The 20749-nt window shown below is 50.9% G+C and overlaps 1 protein-coding gene across 13 annotated transcripts in view; it reads left to right on the plus strand.

The window, feature by feature from the left end:
* The window catches only part of RERE (arginine-glutamic acid dipeptide repeats), a 2107422-nt gene that overhangs the window by 203219 nt on the left and 1883454 nt on the right, over positions 1–20749 (plus strand). The gene's annotated exons all lie outside the window — the stretch shown is intronic.

A 20749-nucleotide genomic window follows, 5' to 3' on the forward strand; every position in this document is an offset into this window, starting at 1 on the left:
CCGCTTTGAGCCAATGCACAGCCTTCCAGCATTGTTTGCATTTCCTGAATAAGGGTCTTATGCTCCCTTAATGGACTGCTTCTAAACGTTTCCCTGAAGACTTCTATGTACTGCTGGTGAAATGGACCACTTGCACACTATGCATATGACTTTGACCGTGCCTCCTTCACACTGTGCCACAGTTCCTATATATGAACCTGCGCCTCCGATCCTCCGTACATCCCCAGAGCACCGCTGTGTGCCAGACTTTTGTACTCCATTGCCCATTCTTTGTGCCTCAGCTGGCTGTCATGACTTCCTGTTACTCAGGTCATTGCAAGGCACGTGTACTTAATGCGCCTCTCAGTTCACCTTGTGTCTGACTTATAGGGTCACTGCTATGCTTTTGTACTCATTGTGCCGTCCAGGTCACTATATGTCTGATTATATTCAGTCAATGCTAAGCATTTGTACTCATTGTGCCTGTTCAGAACACTATATGTCTGGAACATTTAGTTTTGCAAGGCATTAGCAGACCCATTGTGCTGTTTTTAGGTGGCCAGGCATTACCTGTCGCACCCTTTCCAGGTTAGTCTGTCGAAGTTCTTAGCTGACTTCATCTACTAAAATGCATCACACCCCTAGTCTACACCAGCATTACTTAGCCTTGCACGCTAGTACCCTAAAGCTTGCACATCTGCCTACCCTACATCTTGCCCCTACGTATTTCTCACCATTTTGGCCGTATTTGGCCTACAGCTCAACCACACCACTGCCCAACACCACCCCCCCCTACAATGCACACTACCTTGTCTCCTACAATGGATACAAACCTACCGTGCGCACATCCCTCATTCAACACAACTTTGCTCAATCCATACCTAAATGCACCAGCCCTCTGGTTACAACATTTCACCACCAAACCTACACCCAACCAACCCTGCCCTACTAGCATCAGGAATGCTAGGCTTGGCGCTCGCCCGTACAATAGCATCACCACAACTGCCCGTCACCACACTTTGTCTGTTACAGGCATACAGAATGTTGCTATGCATAAACCTACACTGTCTCTACTGTCTAGTTTGATATCGGCCAACCTCCTGAGTCAACCTTGTGACACATCAGTTAGAAACCAAATATTAGCATCCAGATGTCACCACTGGTCCTATCACATGAACATCCTTAGTATGGAAAAAAACAAAAAACACCACTGCCCCTGTGGCTCCGATAATTGTCACAACTCCCACTACCAATCATTCCAACATTGTGACCAAACTCAAAGGTGCACTTATTAACGCACGCTCTGTCCCTGCTCACGCCTTAGATATTGCAGATTTCATTGTGACAGAAAATCTTGACTTTCTTGCTATCACGGAAACCTGGTTGCATGCTGCCTCGGGCCCTGCCCTGGCCCTAGCCATCCCCGATAACTACTCCATCAGATGCGACAGGGATACTAAGAAAACTATGGGGGGTGGATTAGCATTTATATTCAAAAGTTTGCTTAATCTTAGAGCTGCCAACACCTTACAGCTGCCATCAGCTGAACTACTCTCTATTAAACTACCGATTTCACCCAATCACACCGCCTCAGTGCATCTCATATACAGGCCACCAGGTCCTACCTCCACATTTGTAGAGGACATCGCATCCATCCTAGCCTCTAGCACAAAGCTTAAATCTCAAATCATCATACTTGGCGACTTCAACTTGGGATACCAGGACTCGATTGATGCCAAAGCCAATGACGTAGCCAGTGTTCTGGCTGGCTTCGGCCTCACCCAACATGTTAATGAACCTACCCATACCAAGGGTTGCACCCTTGACTGGGTCTCGGACATGAACTGTGCACTAAAGGTAACCTCTGTGACACCATGTGCGTGGTCTGATCACCATAAAATAATATTTTCCATTAATTCTAGCCCACCCACTGACAAACCCAACCTTGCCCAGCCCACTTATACACGTAACAAGAAGGATATTACGCTTGAGAAACTACTCCCCCTTATCCTCCCGTTACTGAACTCGGCCTCCTCCACGTGCTCGGACCCTACTGCCCTAGTTGATACCTACAACCGTGCCATGTTAAAAGCTCTCAACACTATTGCCCCACTCAAACTGCGCAAACAGAAACCTTGCAACCATCTTAATTCATGGTTCACCCCTCACTTACGCAAACTGCGTAAAGCAAAAAGAAAAGTAGAGTTACACTGGAAAAGCTCACCTACACTAGTCAATAGAAATAACCTTACAACCGCCTCCCTCACGTACAAAGAAGCTATCCTAGCGGGCAAAAAAGAAGTGTACAAGGTTAGGATCACACAAGCTCGATCCAACACCAAGGAACTCTTTAAGATCCTTAAGGAACTAGAGTCCCCAGTCGCTCCTTTGGATACATGCACCCCTGATGCTGAATGGTGCTCCAATATACAAAAAGCACTACTAAACAAAATTGCCCTGCTCCAAGCCAAGATTAATACCACAAAAAGCCGCCTCTCGGACTCAGCGGGCAAACCCCAGTCTTACAATACACCCGTTCCGAAGCACTTATTCAAACCCTTCAGCTTCTCACCCCTTACCATCAAGGAAGTTGAAAACATCATCTTGAAGCTTAAGCCTTCCAACAGCCAAGGGGACGCCTGCCCTGCGCTGGTCGTAAAGGAAGCGGCTCATGACCTCGCCCCATTCATTACCTCCGTTATCAATTCATCATTTAAAATCGGGCACAGTACCCGACAACTTCAAGAATGCGTGGGTCATCCCCCTAATTAAAAAACCTAACCTCGACCGTAGCAATCCCTCCAACTGCAGGCCCATCACAACAGTGCCCTACCTACTCAAAATTCTGGATCGTGCAGCCTATCTCCAAATCCAGGATTACCTTGATACTAACAACCTATTAGGGCTTAGACAATCGGGCTTCCGCCCTAGACACGATACGGAGACAGCCCTGATCGACTTGAAAACCCAAATTGAGGACCTGAAAGACAAGGGCAAACAAGCTCTCTTGCTCCTCCTCGACTTCTCTGCCGCGTTCGATTTGGTTGATAACCAAATCCTCTGCCATCACCTTAAGATAGCCGCTCACTTCTCTGACACAGCTACCTCCTGCATCAGCTCCTTCCTGGCAAATAGATCCACGAGGGTCTGCTCTCCCTTAGCCGCGGCTGACCCAGCACATGTCCCCTGCGGAGTCCCATAAGGCTCTTGTGTATCGCCCACATTGTACAACATGTTTACTAAACCGCTATTTGATATTCTTGACTTTCTGGGTGCCTCCTACACGAATTATGAGGATGACACCCAGATACTCATCCCTATCACTGGCGCCTATGTAACCGATGTCAATGCACTCAACTCTGTTTACTCTGTCATCCAGGCTTGGATGGCACACCATGGGCTTTGCCTTAATAATGAGAAAACTAAGTTACTCATCCTAGGCTCTCAGTGCAAACTCGCGAAACTTGACCCCAAATATAACGCCTTCATCATTGATGGAAATGTTATTAAAGTCACCAACATCACGAAAACACTTGGAATTTACTTAGACTCCACTCTCTCTCAACAGACAAACCAACTCAGTAGCCTCAGCATTGTTTTTTTTAATATAGGCGAGTTACGCTGGCTTTATTTATTACACGCCCAGACCCTGAGGTATCACGGCGTAGTTGCAGACATCTTAAACATTGAAATTAGGCGTAGTTACTTACATATTAGCAGATAAAGTTACAAAATAGTTCTTAAGGCATAGACTGTTTATACATAGGATAAGACAGTACAGCAAGCATATTTATTTATAGGAGCAGTTCACTCCGCCATCGGATGGAGGTTGTATTAGCCATGGAGAGACTAATAGCGCCTACGCGAATGTCTGTTATTGGCTAGAATTGGTTAAATAGCCACGTTTTCCAGTGTTTGGGGGCAAGGACTTGGAAACGGCTACCTCCTGCTGTAGAACATTTGTACCGCGGGATCTCAAGGAGAGAGTTATTGTATCTGAGGGTACTACTGGATATTTATTTTTCTTAATGGTGGTGGTCATGTAAATAGGGGGGGGGCTGGTCTCCCTCCTAATGTTGGATATGTGCTCGGATTTTTTTACACCTAGTGCTGCCCGTAATGCTTTATTCTGCATTAGTTGTAATTTGCTAAGGTTCGTGGTGGAAGTTCCTAGTAGTAAAGCATTACAATAATCTAATTTTGATAAAATCAGAGCTCTGTCCAAAGTAATACAGTTGGTAGGCTTGAGGAATTGGCAGCCTAATGCGTCCTCCACATCATACATAACTAAATTAAATCACAAGTGCTGAGATGTGTTTGACCATGGAGCCCATTCCACTGGAGCATAAGTCCTTGTCTATAAATGAAATGATATTTTATTTATATCACGCTCATACAGAAGTGTTTCACAGCGCCACTAGGCAAAGGGAGAGGAACAGGAGAACAAACTACGATCTTACTAGGCTCAGTGACATGAGTGTCCCACCAACACTTTCGCCCGCCCTTTAGTTACCGCCAGGCACCACAGTGATGTGGAATTGTCGAGATATTGCCAATCACCACACTACCCGAGAGGTTGACATTGGCAGGTGCACTGGCCACAGGAGTATGAAGGGAGGTTAAGGGGAGCTATGAGAGAGCATGTTAGAGGTGGGGGCCAGAGGAGTAAGGAACCTTATATGCCAGTCGGACCCAAATCAGGACAGAGCCGCATCAGGGGAGACTATGCAAGCCGAGCGCCTCAATTCAGGAAAGAGACAAAAACTAACCAACCCTACTAACAATTTCCCTTTCTGCATACACCTCGCAATCTCCAAACACAACCAAAACCCACAGCACAACAATCCACACAAACTTCACTACATCGCAACAACAAAACAATAACACACATAGTCTTGCACAACAGTACACAACGACTACCTGCTGCAAACACCCCAGGCCCAGCCATCGGACCCACCGGCCTGAGGCCGCCAACAGCACATCACTACTCTCTTGCACTTTTCCTGCTTCCTCCCACTAACTCAACCTCCCCTCTTCTTTCAGAGCCGCCAGAGCGCCAGGGGACCACTCCGGTGGTGAAAGTGTGCAGTACAAATGTCCTTTAACATTATCGTACGCATGTAAACTCATCACAGCTTGTCGCCCCTTCCTGACAACGGACAACTGCCTGACCCTAGCCAGAACCCTCATGTCCAAAGTTGACTATTGCAATGCCCTTTACTTGGGGACTAGTCAAACCTTGATAAACTCGAGGTCACCCAGAACAATGCCATTAGGGCTGCTCTCAACATCCCCAGGCGCTCCCACATCTACGCTACGAGGCGCAACCTACACTGGCTACCCATCACACTTCGCATCTCCCTCAAAGCACTTGTTCTAACCCACAAGGCACAAAATAATGCTGCACCTGCTTACCTGTCCATGCGCTTCACGCAACATACAGCATCAGACCCCTAAGATCTGCACAGGCGCACACACTAACCATTCCTAGTTTCAAGCTTCAGACAGCTAGAGGCTCCTGTTTCCCAGTCCTGGCTGCTAAGCTTTGGAACTCCCTACCCAATGATCTAAGGAATGTGCCAGCCATCCAATCTTTCAAAAACAGAACTAAACGCTTACTGAACAAGCAGGATGCACTGGCCTCCACTTTGTAATCCAATCAGCGGTCACCCGCAAACAGGCTACTCAATGCATATACTGTATATTTGACCATTCTGCCATTCTATGTAATATTTCTGATTCGTGTTCTTATCCTTGATGTAAATATGTCTAAACTATGTAATATGTACCTATCTGTGTAACACTTTTCTGTAACTACCTTTTCCAAACATGCGCCCTGATGCCCGTGGGCAGGGTGCGCAATACAAATAAAATACATATACAATATTTGCCCAGCTTTAGCTTCTTCGGAAATTCTTTCTCGGCAGAGGGTGCTGTGCGTCGATGTCTTCGAGTCGAAGTCCCTCGAAGGCCTCCGTCGAGGGTGACATCATCGGTATACAAGCAGCACACGCGGCACCAGTTGACCTCAGTTCCGTTTTTCCGCAGTATGTGTTGCTTCAGAGACTCTGCGCGCTTCCATAGTTCTGTGACGCAGTTATTGTGAAGAAGATATTTGAGATGTCTTCATCGACCCCGACTAACCCGCGATCAGGATTCAAGAAATGTAAAACCTGTGGTTCCAAAATGTCGATAACCAATCTGCACCGAGAATGTGGTGCCTCAGCGAAAACCACGACATGGAGGCCTGTATGAAGTGTCAGGCAATGACAGGAAAGGCCTTGCGAGAGAGGAAGGGAAAACTACAGGTAGGTCGAAAAGCCTCAAGCGTCGAGTCGAGATCCCTTGAGGAGAAATCTCCTCGACGTGAAAGGCGAAAACATAGGTCTAGGTCCCGAAGTGGTTCACACCACTCTGTCTTCCACAAAAAAGTCTAAAAAGAGACGCCACTGGTCCCCTTCCACCTCGTCTTTGGACGAATCCCCCAAGAACATGAAATGCCCCACAACATTCTTCCTCCGAACAATGGGAAGCATTTAGAGTTAAATTGATGGAGGTTTTTGAAGAGGCTAAGCCTTTGTCCGTGCCTTCCTCGGAAGCTGGCCGAGAGTGTTACCGTTCCGACACTCGCATGCCCTCGAGCCCAGGTGATCGAAGGAGGAAAGATCGGGAACCTTCCAGGAACCCAAGTGAAAAAGATTGCTATAGTCTAGTGGACCGCTCAAGGTCCTCGTCGCCGTCCGGAACCCGACACACCTCGAAGGACGAGCCTTCGAAGAGCGTCTCGACGCCTTCCAAGCCAGCTACGTTGAAGACTGCTATTTCGTCGACGCCTTTATCGACGTCGACCCCGAAGCCTTCGGTGCCAAAAGTTTCAAAGGCTCCAGTTCAGCCAGAAACTCACAAAATAGCTGCAAAATAAATAGCTGCAAAGACTACAAAAGTATGTATGGCACCCTTAATGTCCCAGAATGACTAATTTCTGAGGAAAGCAGAATGAGGGATTTAGTGGAACCCTTGCATAACGCAAGTGGAATTGACACATCACCTGAGACAGATTTTTGCAGACCAGAACCAGGGGAACATGCCAGTCCCTCATACAGACAACTGATGACAAAGGTGGTGGGTTATTTAGGATGGGCTAAACCACCAACTCAGTTGATCCAGGATGACTTGACTGACATATTGGATCATGGCCTCACTGAAGATCCGATTTTACCCTTCCATGTAGCCTTGCAGAATAGGGTGGCCAGAAATTGGGAGACCCCGGACTCAATTCCTCCTGTGACTAAGTCCCTTACTTCAAAATACCACCCTTCCAGTAGCGATCCCGGCTATCTGTCCAAACACCCTACTCCTGAGAGTCTGGTGGTCCAGGCAGCCACTGCTTCTAATAAGGTGGCGTACCCTTCCATCCCTCCGGATAGGGACGACAAGCGTGTGGATCTTTGGGCATGCAAGGTATTTTCAGCTGGGAGTATGCCATTAAAATCGGCCAACTCCACTTTTGGCTTGGCAAAATATTCATACACTCTGTGGGAGTGCATTGCAATGGCGGCGGAACACATACCAGAAAGGGAAGGATTCCTAGCCATTGTTAGAGATGGAAAGGAAGCCATGCAAGAATCCCTTCAGTCTGGATTGGACACTGCAGATGGCGTGAGCAGACCCGTGGCCTCTAGCACAGTAATACGCAGATGTGCGTGGTTGCGAAAGTCAGGTTTCGCACCAGACGTTCAAAACAGTGTTTTGAATATGCTTTTTGAAGGGTCTCACCTTTTCGGCAACAAGGCTGATGAGAGCCTTGAGAGGTTGCGAACCTCAAAAGCAGCAGCCAAATCTTTAGGAGCTGCTTTATGAGTCAACTTCAGCCTTTTCGTGCATCAGACAATCTTGGAGGGTACGATCCTATCGTTATTACTCAGATGGAAAGGTGAGAGGAATGGCCAGTCAAAGAACAGAGAAAAACCACTCGTGGTGGACGAGGTAAACGTGCTAAGCCAGGCCCAGCTGCAGCCTCTTTGCCATCAGTAGCTCCAGCAACCGCCACAAAACCACTTTGAGGACTTGCATCACAAGACATCTGTAGGAGGCAGGCTGTCGCAGCATCTGCAAGAATGGCGAGCCATTGCTTCAGATGTTTGGGCTCTAGAAATAGCCCATGGTTACTGCCTTCCATTTATAAAGCAACCTCAAGCTTCCAGACCTGCTCCTACAACAGGAAGTTTTAACTCTGCTAGAGAAAGGTGCTATAGAACCAGTCCCTGTAATGGAGCGGAACAAGGGTTGGTACTCCCCCTTATTTTCTAATTCCAAAGAAGGATGGAGGATTGAGACCCATCTTGGACTTCAGAGACTTGAATAAGTTCCTCAGGAAGGACATGTTCAAGATCGTAACCCTTTCTCAGATCCTTCAGGCCATCCAGCTTCAGAATTGGATGGTATCATTGGACCTCCAGGGTGCTTACTTTCATGTGCCGATCCATCACAAGCACAGACCGTACTTGAGGTTTGCCGTTGGCAACTATCGGTTTTGGGTTCTGCCATTTGGGCTAACCTCCGCCCGAAGGGTCTTCACCAAGCTAATGGTGGCTGTGGCAGCAAGTCTCAGGAGATGGGGATTCACGTCTACCCCTACCTGGACGATTGGCTGATCAGGGCCAGTTACCCAGAACAAGCTCTAAATCATCTCAGCTATACTTGCCCCTCCCTCCACAGGCTAGGCTTCTCCCTCAACTTCAAGAAGTCCCACATGATACCATCGCAAAGACTCCAATTGATTGGAGCAGTCCGGGGTGCATCCCTGGGAAAAGCCTCGCCACCAGAGGTGAGGGCTCAAGACATTTTGCAGATGCTGACAAAATTCCACAATGACCAGCAGCTTCCGGCCTTCGACTTTCTAAGATTGCTAGGTCTCATGGCATCTTGCATTTTTCTGGTGCCAGAGGCTCGCCTGAGAATGAGAACTCTCCAGTGGGCTCTCAGAACGCAGTGGTCAGTTTTCAGGAAGGATGCAGATCTTCTACTAATCCCAAATAGAGTCTCACTGTATCTTCAGTGGTGGGTCTGTTGGGAGAACATCTTGAAAGGAGAATCGTTTTGGCAACCATGGCCGGCGATAACGGTAGTGACGGACACCTCACTCACAGGGTGGGGAGCCCATACCAACGATTTGACCATCAGTTGTCGTTGTTCTCCATCGGAGTCCAAACTACACATCAACCTTTTAGAGCTGAGGGCAATCAGACTAGCACTGAAGGCCTTTCTGCCCTCTGTACGGGAAAAGAACATCCTGATAATGACGGACAACACAGTGGCCATGTACTACCTCAAGAAGAGAGGAGGTGTAGGGTCAATACCACTGTGCACAGAGGCAATGCAGCTCTGGTTCAAGGCAATACAAGAAGGAATCTCTCTATCAGCAGTTCATCTAGCCGGAGAGAAGAACACAACGGCGGACGCTTTGAGCAGGCAAAGCGGAGACTCCCACGACTGGGAACTAGCTCAGGAAGTCCTTCAAGAGATCTTCAACCTTCGAGGGACCCCTCAAGTTGATCTGTTCTTGACCTGTGCCAACCGGAAGTGCAAACTGTTCTGCTCAAGGGAATTTCCCCCCGAGAGGAGCTCTAGGAGACGCGTTCTTGGTGGACTGGGAGTTTCCATTTCTCTCCGCGTTTCCTCCAGTCCCCGTCATTCCTCACATAATAAGGAGGTTGAGAAGGTTCAGGAAATCCATTATCCTAATTTCTCCGGATTGGGCCTGGAGGACGTGGTAGCTGGACCTTCTGGACATGGCCATCTGCTCTCCGATTCGTCTACCACAAAGAACTTTCTCTCTTTCTCTTTCTCTCTCGTACACTCTCTCTCACACTGGGGCTAAGCCTTTATGCATGGTTTCTGACCGGCTGAGCTGCAAGGATTGGGACCTCACGGATGACGTAACGGAGGTTTTGCTTTCGGCCAGAAGGCCAGTAACCAAATCTTTATGCCGCTGCCATTGCCAAATTTTGACTCTTCTCATGCAATACACTGATGGTGTTATCTTTCCTTTTGCACTTGGCAAATCTGGCACTACAGATTGGTACGATCAATGCTTATCTAGCAGCGCTTTCCATCTTCAAGTGCACTGCAGAGGAAGTCTCTTATGTTAAGATTCCTTAAGTAATGAAATTGTTAAAAGCATTAACTAATGTTTATCCTCCGACTCCCTTTCAGGTCCCACTGTGGGATCTCAATTTGGTGTTTTAATGGGCGCTCCTTTTGAGCCTCTTAATTCTTGCCCGTTAAGACTTCTTACCCTGTAGACAGTTTTCTTGGTGGCTATAACATCTGCCCAAAGGGTGGGTGAGCTACAGGCTTTATTCTGCAAACATCCTCATACTGTTTTCCATAAAGACAGAGTGGTATTGATAGTGAAGCCTAAGTTTCTCCCTAAAGTTGTTTCTGAATTTCACATCACTCAGAAAATAACCTTACCGTCCTTTTATCCTCCACACATTTGGTGGGGAAAGAGGAAGAAAGGCTTCAGACTCGACCCTAGGTGTGCCCTGAGTTTCTACATTACCAGATTAACAAAACTGAGACGGCAATTTCAGAATGCTATAAACTGGCCGGTAAAGCAGCCCCCCCCCCCGCACTCCCCAGATCATCTAAGGGCTCTCTCGAACCAGGGGTATCGCAACTTTGTCTGCTTTGTAGAGAGGACTTCCAGTAAAGGAGATTTGTGCATCGGCGAAATGGTCGTCTGCACACACCTTTACAAAATACTACAGTCTGGATTCCTCCACTAGCCAAGAGTCTGTTTTTGGAAAGGCGGTACTGCAATCTGTGCATTCTTGATCAGTTTATGTTTACTCCCTCCTTCAAATAACGTAACTGCTTTGGGAGTGCATCAAAGATGAGGAATACGTGGGAGGACACGATCCATTCGAAGAACAAGTTACTTACCCATAGTAACGTTCTTTCGACTGGATGTTCCTCCCACGTATTCCTTATCGCCCCACCCATCCTACCCCACAGTATAAACGGCGCTGCGCGTGCTACTTATACATATGATGACGTCAAGATGGAGGCCTCTGAGGGAAAATGACTCGACCAGTCATTGACGCACAGCGCCCTCTACTGAAAAAAGAATTCTGAGGCAGCAAGCTGGATATTAGGAAATATCGAAGATGAGGAATACATGGGAGTAACATCCAGTCCAAAGAACGATACCATGGGTAAGTAACTTGTTCTTGCAATGGATTGTGTCCTCCCACGTATTCCTTATCTTTTATATTTCCAGTATCCAGCTTGCTGCTTCGGAAAACTTTCCCCAGTGGAGTGTGCTGTGCGTCGATGACTGGGCGATGTCGCTCGCCGGATTCTGTCCTGATGTCGACATCATCACTGGTATAAGGAGCTTGCACAGTGCTTGTTGCTCCGTTCCATTTTTCTGCCATTCACAGCTTCGGTAACGTAACGCTTGGTTCTGTGTGTTCTTCAAATTTCTTTGCGTTTTCTTGAGGATATCTTTGAGTTTTTGGCGAATTGGCTTCAACATCAACTCCGTCTACTCCCTGGTCTGGTTTTAAAAAAATGCAGACTGCCGGGCAAAAATGTCCATGACGGACCCGCAGAGGGTGTGCCTCTGGTGTCTAGGAACAGACAATCCGTGCTCGGAGTGCGACAAATGCTTGATGACGGCCAAGGCCTTGAGGTAGCGCAGAGGAAAGTTGGAGAGGTAGGCCTCAAAAATCTATTACTCCGTCTAAACGTAAGTCATCTGTTGAGACCTTCCTCTCCATCATAAAAAAACCTAAACATTCTTGTTCTCGAAGTGGATCCCATCATTCCTCATCATCGAGCCAATGCAAAAAGAGGCACCATAGATCGCCGTCCACTTCTTCTAGTTCACCCGAAATGGTTGTCTGTCCCACGAAACATAGTACCCCAGCTCGGTGGGAGGAATTCAGAATGAGAATGTTTAAGGTCTTCGAGAATGTGGCCCCCCCCCCCCCCCTCGAAAGCACTGAGAGGCGATACCCTAGACAAAACATCTGGAAAGCACAGAACCAGCGAGTCCTCGACCTTGGCTGTGGAAACTCCTCGAGAGCGATCTAATCCCTCGAGTCGAGAGCCTCTGTGACTCACAAGAAAGTGACGTCATCGACGCCTAACAAAACCTATTTAACAAAGTTGAAGGCTGTGTCGTCAATGCCATCATCGCTGTACATGAAAATTCCTTCGCTTCCGTCGAAGCCTTCGACATTCATGTCGAAGACATCGATGTCATCATCTATTTTAAAAAATTGCATTGTTAAAGTATTCAAAATTGCACCGTGAAACCTAGGCTTTTTCCCCACTATTCAGGACTCTCAAACTTAGGTGTGTTTTTCTCCTGTTTTAAAATTGCAATGTGAAAGTAGTACCGTTCTGTGACTTAGGTTCGCTAGATGAGTATCTAGGAGGCAATCTACTACTATCTAAGTGCCTGTCATCCTGTCCAATTGTCTACTTCTCCCATCTCTGTCTCGTCTGCTTACACTCTGCCCTGTGTCCTTCCCACGCCTTCCCATCCCCACCTACTCTATGGTGCTCTCTATCTCTCCTATCTTTTCTAACTGCTTCTCTATCGACTAACTTGCTCTCACTGGTAGGAAAGAGTTTAAAAAGGACATCCTGGTCTCCAACCCAGGGGTCCCTATCACTGACCCATATACCAGTGCCTCCTCCAGGCAAACTTTCACTGACATCCTCTGTCGTTCCCTCGCCGGACCTATGGACTCTACACATGGTCTTTGTGCTCCTCCCTTCTCTTCCTCTACCGTTAATGGTGGCACCCGGTGGGAGGCCCTCATGGCCTCCTTCCACTCCTCTTAGGTAATCAATGTTTAACAGAATGGTACCATCTTGGTCCAAGGCCCTCAAGCCAACCTTCTCCTCTTTGATAGACTCTTCCCGCACCTCATCAATTTCCTCTCTTCCCCTGCTGTGCCCTCTCTTTCCTCCACGGCTTCCTTGCTTCGAACTGCTGTCTCCTCCTTGGCTACCTTGCCCTCGCCTCCTTCCACCTCCACCCCTCCTGTGGCTGCTTCTACATCTCTGCAGGGTGTGCCTCTGATTTGTACCCTTCCCCGGAAGGCTTTCAAGGACAGCAACCTTCTACATATTGCCACTCTAAACTCTCGCTCAGCTGTCACACTCCTCTGACATCTGCCGCCTCCTGGAGGAACTTGACCTCACTTTCCTCTGTCTCACCGAGACATGGTTCACGGCCAGCTCTGTCACGAGCTTTGACAATCCTCCCTGATGGCTACAAGATCCTCTCCACGTCCAGATCCAACCGTTCCAGAGGGGGTGTAGACCTGATCTTCCCTGAATGAATTCTTGCCTCCCTCTTTCCTACGCAGGCCTACTCCTCTTTCGAATGCCCCATCTGCAGACTCTCTCTCTTTCCTGGCCATTCCCTTACTTTGGCAACCATCTGTCGGCCACCTGGTCAGATTGGGCGGACCTCTCCTCTTCTCTCCTGGTCTCAACCACTGAACTCCTCCTTCTTGGAGACTTTAACATCCACCTGGATGCTTCCTGTCCTTCCACTGGACTCTTTCATGACCTCTGCGTGTCTCTCCCCCTCTTCTCTTCTACCCCCTCTGGATGTTCTGATCTCTTCAGACCTTCCCCTTTTTGATCCCTCTCACCAGTCCCCTCTCCTGGAGTGATCACTTTCTCCTTTCCTCCCATCTCACCCCCTCTACCCCTCAGGCAAATCCAACTCCAGCACAGTCACCTTCCTTCTCGGTTATTTGACACATGAAGCGTGTCATTTGAGGCTTTCGCCGCCACTTTTTCCCCCCCCTGCCATGAGGATCCACTTGAAACCCAAGGCCAAGTGCAACTCTTGGTACAACTCGGACCTCGTCACCCTTAAACGCAAGTGCAGGGTGGCTGAGAGGAAATGGCGCACTTACGGTACATCCTCTGACAAACTGGCCTGCCGCCTGCTCCAAAGGGAATACCGGCTCTGTCTGCACCAAGAAGAGAGCCCACATCCAAGCCTGTGTCTCCGCTGCATCTAACAACTCGGCCGGACTCTTTAAAATCTGCAAGGAGCTGGCCAATCCTGCTGCAGTCTCTACCTCTCCTGTCCCCTCCCAGGCCCTCTGTATGGCCCTGGCTTCTCATTTCATCTCTAAAACTCAGGACATCCTGTCCTCTCTCTCTCTCTCTCTCTCTCCCTCTCTCCCTGCTCCTCCTGTGGCCCTTCTTCGGCTATCTCTCCTCCCTCCTTCTCCGCCTTTCCCCTGTTCTCCTTTTACAAGGTTTCTAGACAAGTCTGATCTATCAAAGTCTCATTGAAACAGGTTCACCCCTGTTCCTCCAAAACCATCAAGGACCCTATTGACACCCTGGCTCCTGCTTTGGCTGACTCTGCAACAACTCCTTCCCCACTGGAGTCTGCCACTTCCCCCTGAATCACTCCCGCCTGCACCCTCTTCTTAAGAAACCCACTGCTGACCCTGCCTGCCCGGTTAACTATTGTCCAATCTCCATCACTCCTTCTTTCCTTGACAAACTCCTCCTGGAAAAGCAGGCCATTTTCCAGCTTAATCTTTACACTGACTCTGTTGGTTGTCTCCATGACCATCAGTCTGGCTTCAGAGCTGCCAGAAGATCGGAAACTGCTCTCCTGAACATCCGTGAAGACCTGCTCTCCAACCTTGATTCCAACACCCCCTGTGTCCTCATCTTACTTGATCTCTCTTCTGCCTTTGACACGGTCCACCATGCCATCCTGCTCAACGTCTACGTGATAACCTGGGTATCACCGGTCAGGCCATGGCTTGGCAGACCTCCTTCCTCTCTGATCGACCCTCTTACGTCCAACTTGGGTCCTTCCTCTCCTCTATTTCTACCTGTGGTGGTCCCCAGTGGTCTAACCTCTGTCCCTGGCAGTTCAACCAATACCTGGCACTTCTTGCCCACTGCATTGCCACTCTATGCCCCAACTTTCAGTGATATGCGGATGATACTCGACTCATTTTCAGGCTCCCTTTCACCACCTCTTCTCCTTCTCGGACTGTCTGTCCTCCATCCAGGAGTGGTGTGCCGCCAATGACCTCTGCCTTAATGCCACTAAGACCGAGATTCTCCTCATCGGCACACCTGCTCCCTCCTTTCCTGTTACACTCTGTACGGCCTCTCTTGGCTCTCTGCCTGCTCCCACCTGTGAGGCTAAAAACCTCAGGATCATCTTTGACTCCACACTTCTCCAGCATGGGGTCTGGCATGGATTTGCATGCTCATGAATATTCCCCATCGTCAGGCTGGGAATCCTCGGTAAAGAAAAAATCGGTTTCAGTTTTGTTTCTGAACTGTCTTTCTATTAGTAACCAATCACTGGTCTCTGGGTCATAATGCCCCCAGCCAATGACTGCCCTCTACCTAAGCCCCTCTTCTGGCAGTCATCTTCAGATTTTTACCGCACATTCAAGTGTTGGGAGTCCTAGTGCTTTAGCTCTCGAGCTTTTACTGCGTTTTGCATTTTTTTTCCAAGAGTTTACTCTTATATTTTCGGATCGAGCCTCAAGCTCCACCGATTCTACTACCGATCAACGGGGACCTGATTTCGGAACTTTCTACACCCCTCAAGGGCATTTTTCCGTCAAGTTTCCACTTCTCGGAGGATTCCAGAAGATCTTTGAGGCCTACTCCGCGTGGTTATGGCCCAGGACAAAGGAAGTGTGACGCCTGTTGGACCCAAGCTGTTCAAGAGCTGCCCCGGATGAGGGCTACAGAACGTCTTGGAGGATGAGCACTCTTGGTGCCTCTACTGTCTTCACAACGACCAATCGCACTTGGAGATGGACTGTGCGTTTTGTAAGAACATGTCCGAACGGACAATGAGGGATCGTCGTACTCTACTCGCCAACTGGCTGGAGGGGAAGAGCCCAGCAGCAGGTGAGAAGAGGAAGAAGTCTGAGCGGTCTTCTAAGACTTTTGAGGGCGCTCCATCGACGGCAGCCCAACAAAAGGCAAAGCACTGCGAGTCTGCCGGCACCGGGAGCGTCAATCGGTCGGGCTCCTCGGCTGCCAGGCAGGTTGCATTATCACCGACGTCATCAACCACAAGCCAACGCTCTGACTCGGGCGGGGGGGGATAGAAAATCGGAGAACCCGGGTAAGCTTCCGGAAAAGTCCGTCGATCACGACGGAGTCAGCCGAGGAGGAGTGAGGTGGTGACCCTCCCCCCAAAGTGAAGGCCTCAGGCGAGCCCAAAGTCGCGAAGGCCCAGATTCACCCAGCTAAGGCCTCGATCGAGGGAGTCGTGGCGGCCCTGGCAAAGCCTGCGGAGGCTACCCCAGTGGAGATGACCTCTGGGCCTAGAGTTTCCCTGCCACCGCATAGGGAATCCTCTTTTCAGCCTATCGATAAGACCCCCATGAAACCCCGGGCAGAGAAAGAGGGGGGTGGCCTGGTGGCCATTACGGACACAAGATACCTCCTCTGAAGAGGAGCTGGCTGGCGTAGCAAAAATCCTGAACAAGAAGTTCGAGGACGTCCGGTCCTACTGGAGGGATCCCGACGAGGCGGACGAAGAAAGCGCCAGCGGTGCGGATGAGGAACCGCGGGCCGTGGCCTTATCCTGAGCAGACGATCCAGCGGAGCCTGGACCGTCGGGAAACCCACCAAGCAAGCAGAGGAGAACTCATCCCCCCCCTCCTCCTTTCCAGCCTTCACCTCCTTCCCCTCTTCCGATGGATGAGACGGGGACGGATGACGGCGGTAGTGACGCCAGAATGGACCTTCCATCACCACCCGCTCGGGCCGCCCCTCCCGACGAAATTGGCTCCTTCCACGCCATGATCGCCAGGGCATCTGAGCTCTTCCAGCTCTGTCACGAAGAGCAGAAGAAGGAAGGGTTACTCTACTGACGGTGGGAGGCCAAGAGGAAGACTGTCCTCTCAGTTCCATTACTGGACGACATCTGGGACGAGGGGCTGGTGCTCCTGAAGAACCAGTCCACGGCTCCTGCTAAGAGGGACCGGTACGAGAAAAAGTACCGGGTCCTGGACTCTGCCCCTATGTGCCTTAGGGCACAGCCGTCCCCGGATTCGGTCGTCTCCGCGGCGGCCAAGAAGAAATCGGCGGGGGCGACTGCTTCAACTTCCCCGCCAGACGGCGAGGGGAAGAAACTGGACGCCATGGGACAGCGGGGTCATCTCGGCGACGATTATTAAAGCGGCCAATGCCCTCGCGATTGTGGCACGCTACAATAGGGAGCTGTGGTTTAGGATTGCTCGCTTGCTGGACTGCCTCCAGGATGACAAGAGAGCAGAGGCCCTGGAAATCCTACAGGAAGGCGAGGTGGCTTCGGATCACGCCATTACGGTGGCCACGGACATCGCTGACACCGGCTTTCGCCAGATGGACTACGGCGTTTGCCTTCGTCGGTGTGGCTGGCTCAAGGCCACCGACTTCCGCCAGGATGTGCAGACCAGGGTTCTGGACATGCCCTTCAACAGAAACAACCTATTCGGAAAGACAGTGGACGAGTCACTGCAGGCCATCAAGGCGGACACCGAGACAGGTCGGGCCTCTTGGGTGTTCTTCAACGACGGCCGTCCTTTCGGAACTCCGGAGGCAAGCAAGGTGCCTGCAAATTTTTCGCCGGTGGTTCCTCGTACCGCCAAGCGGCCCGCTCCTCGTCGCAGGAAGACTACAGAGGATGCGGCAGGACCGGAGGATCTCGCCATCGTCGCCAATGAGGTCAAGGCAGCAAGACTGCGGCCAAGCAGGACTGAACCGGCCGTGGCGTCGGGCCCCCACCCAAGCACCCCAGTGGGAGGCCGCCTGGCAAAGCGTGTGGGAGTCCATCTCCACCGACCGTTGGGTGCTAGATGCCCTGGCCCGCTGGCACACCCTGGAATTTCAGAGGAGGTGTCCCCGTATACCACTCGTGTGCAGGAAGGAAAACCACGTCCCACAACTACTTCTGGAGGCACGAGCGATGCTAAGGGAGGGAGCCATAGAACTCGTCCCAAAAAGGCTCCGGGGCTCCGGAATGTACTTGTGGTACTTCCTTGTCCGGAAGAAAACCAGCGGTTGGCGACCCATCCTGGACCTTTGTCATCTAAACAATACATCAAGTCTTAGAAATTCCGGATGGTCACCTTCCAGCACGTGCTGGCACCGCTGGAGGGAGGCTATTTCCTATCGTCGCTGGACTTGGAGGATGCCTACTTCCACATTCCCATTCTAAAGGGAAATCACAAATTCCTACGATTCGTGGTCCAGGGGCGGCACTACCCGTTGAAAGCCCTTCCCTTCGGATTGAAGTCTGCTCCCAGGGTATTCACCAAGTACCTGGCACAGTGGCGGCGCGGCTGCGCCTGCAAGGGATTCACGTCTACCCCTACCTGGATGTCTGGCTCATCCGAGCGAAGCCAAGAGAACTCGCCGTCGATCACACAGCAAAGACCGGCCAACTGCTCACGGATCTGTGATTCTCGATCAACTTTGCGAAATCCCACTTGGTACTGTTGCAAGTCGCCCTGTTCCTGGGATTCAGACTCTACACAGTGGCGCGATTGGCCTCCCCGTCGGAAGAAAGGACAAAGGCCATCCGGGGCAAGGTCTGTCGACCATGGAGGTGGCCAGGGTGAGGTCCATCAAGTCCCTACTCGGCATGATGTCATTGTGCATCTACCTCGTGCGCCTATGCAAGCTGCGGATGCGACCACTACAGGAGTTCCTCGACGCCCGTTGGATGCAAGCGGCGGGCAGTTTCGAGGACAGAATCTCACTCCACAAGGCTTTCCGCCAAGTGGTCCGGTGGTGGGGCACCCGCTCGCATCTAGCGGCGGGCATGGCCTTCCAGACCCCAGCACATCAGGAAACCGTGACGACGGACGCCTCCCTGGAAGGATGGGGAGCGCCCACCGGAGATCTCCACGAAAGAGGCCTTTTGGCTCCCGGAGGAGAGGTCTCTGCACATCAATGTCCTGGAGCTCCGATCTGTGTTCTGGGCCCTCAGGTCTTTCCTTCCGTCCCTCAAGGGCAAGGTGATAAGGATCTTCACTGACAACACCACCACAATGTTTTACCTCTGGAAGCAGGGGGGCACCAGATCCCCAGCCCTATCCAAGGAAGCGCAGGATTTGTGGCACTGGACCGTCGCCCAAGGGATGTTTCTGGTACCCTTCCATCTGGCAGGAATAAGAACACCATCGCCGACTCACTCAGCAGGGAGCTGCGTTCGTGCCACGAGTGGGAGCTGCGGCAGGATTAAGTGGATCTCCGATTCCAACGAAGGGACAATCCCCAGATCCACCTATTCGCGACGGCGACGAACGCCAAGTGCCAGAGGTTCGCTAGCAGGTTTCCCCAGTCGGGGAGCATGGGCGATGCCTTCTCATTCCCCCCTGGGACGGCCTTTTCCTGTATGCGTTCCTGCCGTTGCCATTGCTGCTGCGACTCATCAGTCAACTCAGACGGTCCCGGTGCAAGATGATCCTTGTCGCACCAGTGTGGCCGAGGCAGATTTGGTTCCCGCACCTTCTGGACATTTCAGCGGACACGCACCCCACTCCCCCCCTCCCCCCCAGTGAAACTGCCGTTGGATGCAGATCTTCTCGCCGGGGTCGCTGAACCTACAGGCCTGGCTCCTGCAGCACTAGAGTTCGAAGGGTACGATATCCCGGTGGACTGAAAGGAGGTGCTTGCAAAGGCCAGGGCGTCCTCGACTCAAGTGCTATGGACACAAATGGAAGAGGTTCTCTGTCTGGTGCCGTGCACAGAAGGTTGACCCTCTGTGGATTACAGCCCCTCAAGTGCTGCCGTACTTGCTATCGCTGGCCAAGGCCGGGCTGGCGCATTCCTCCATCAAGATCCATCTGGTGGCCATCTCCTGTTACACCAGAACTCTGGGGCGCTCGTTGCTATGGTCACATCGCCTGGTGAAGGAGTTCATTAAAGGACTGTTTCGTTCCCGCCGGTGAAGGCTCCGGCCCGGGCGTGGGAGCTCAACGTGGTGCTGACCAGGCTCATGGGACTGCCATTCGAGCCACTGCATTTGGCACCGTTGAAGTTCCTGTGTGGAAGACAGCGTTTCTTGTGGCCATCACCTCCGCACGACGAGTGGGAGAGATCCAGGCCCTCTCCTGTAAACCTCCATACCTGACTTTCCACGAGACGAGGGTGGTGCTGAGTACGCACCCCTCCTTCATGCCCAAATTGTCGTCCGACTTCCATCTCAACGAGCCCTTGGTGTGACCTGTTTTCTTCCCGTCATCTTCGTCGCCGGCTGAGAGGACTTTGCACTCGCTGGATGTAGCTAGAGCGCTGAAGTTCTACATGGACCGCACGAAGAGCCTTCGGAAGACATCACAACTGTTTGTGAACTTTGGACTTGTGAACCAAGGAAAGGCCCTCTCGAAGGCTTCCATTTCCAGATGGCTCTCCGGCTTCATCATGCACTGTCACCGGTTGGCAAACCGACCGTTGCCTGGCCGCCCGAGAGCTCATTCGACCAGAGCGATCACTGCTACCACGGCGTTCTTGTCTGGTGTGCCCCTGCTGGACATCTGCAGGGCTGCTACGTGGAGGTCGACGCACACCTTCACGAGATTCTACTGCGTCGACCGGGATTCCAGGGAGGAGTCCACGGTCGGCCAGGCAGTGCTGGGCAACCTGTTCGCCTGAAGGTGGCGCTGGTGATGAGGTAAGAGTTGCTTAATGTTGAGTTGATGAGATGCTTAATGTTGAGCCTTGCCACCTCCCGTGGTTG

This window comes from Ambystoma mexicanum, chromosome 8 (assembly GCF_040938575.1).
Source record: "Ambystoma mexicanum isolate Mex_15411 chromosome 8, UKY_AmexF1_1, whole genome shotgun sequence".
NCBI lineage: Eukaryota > Metazoa > Chordata > Amphibia > Caudata > Ambystomatidae > Ambystoma > Ambystoma mexicanum.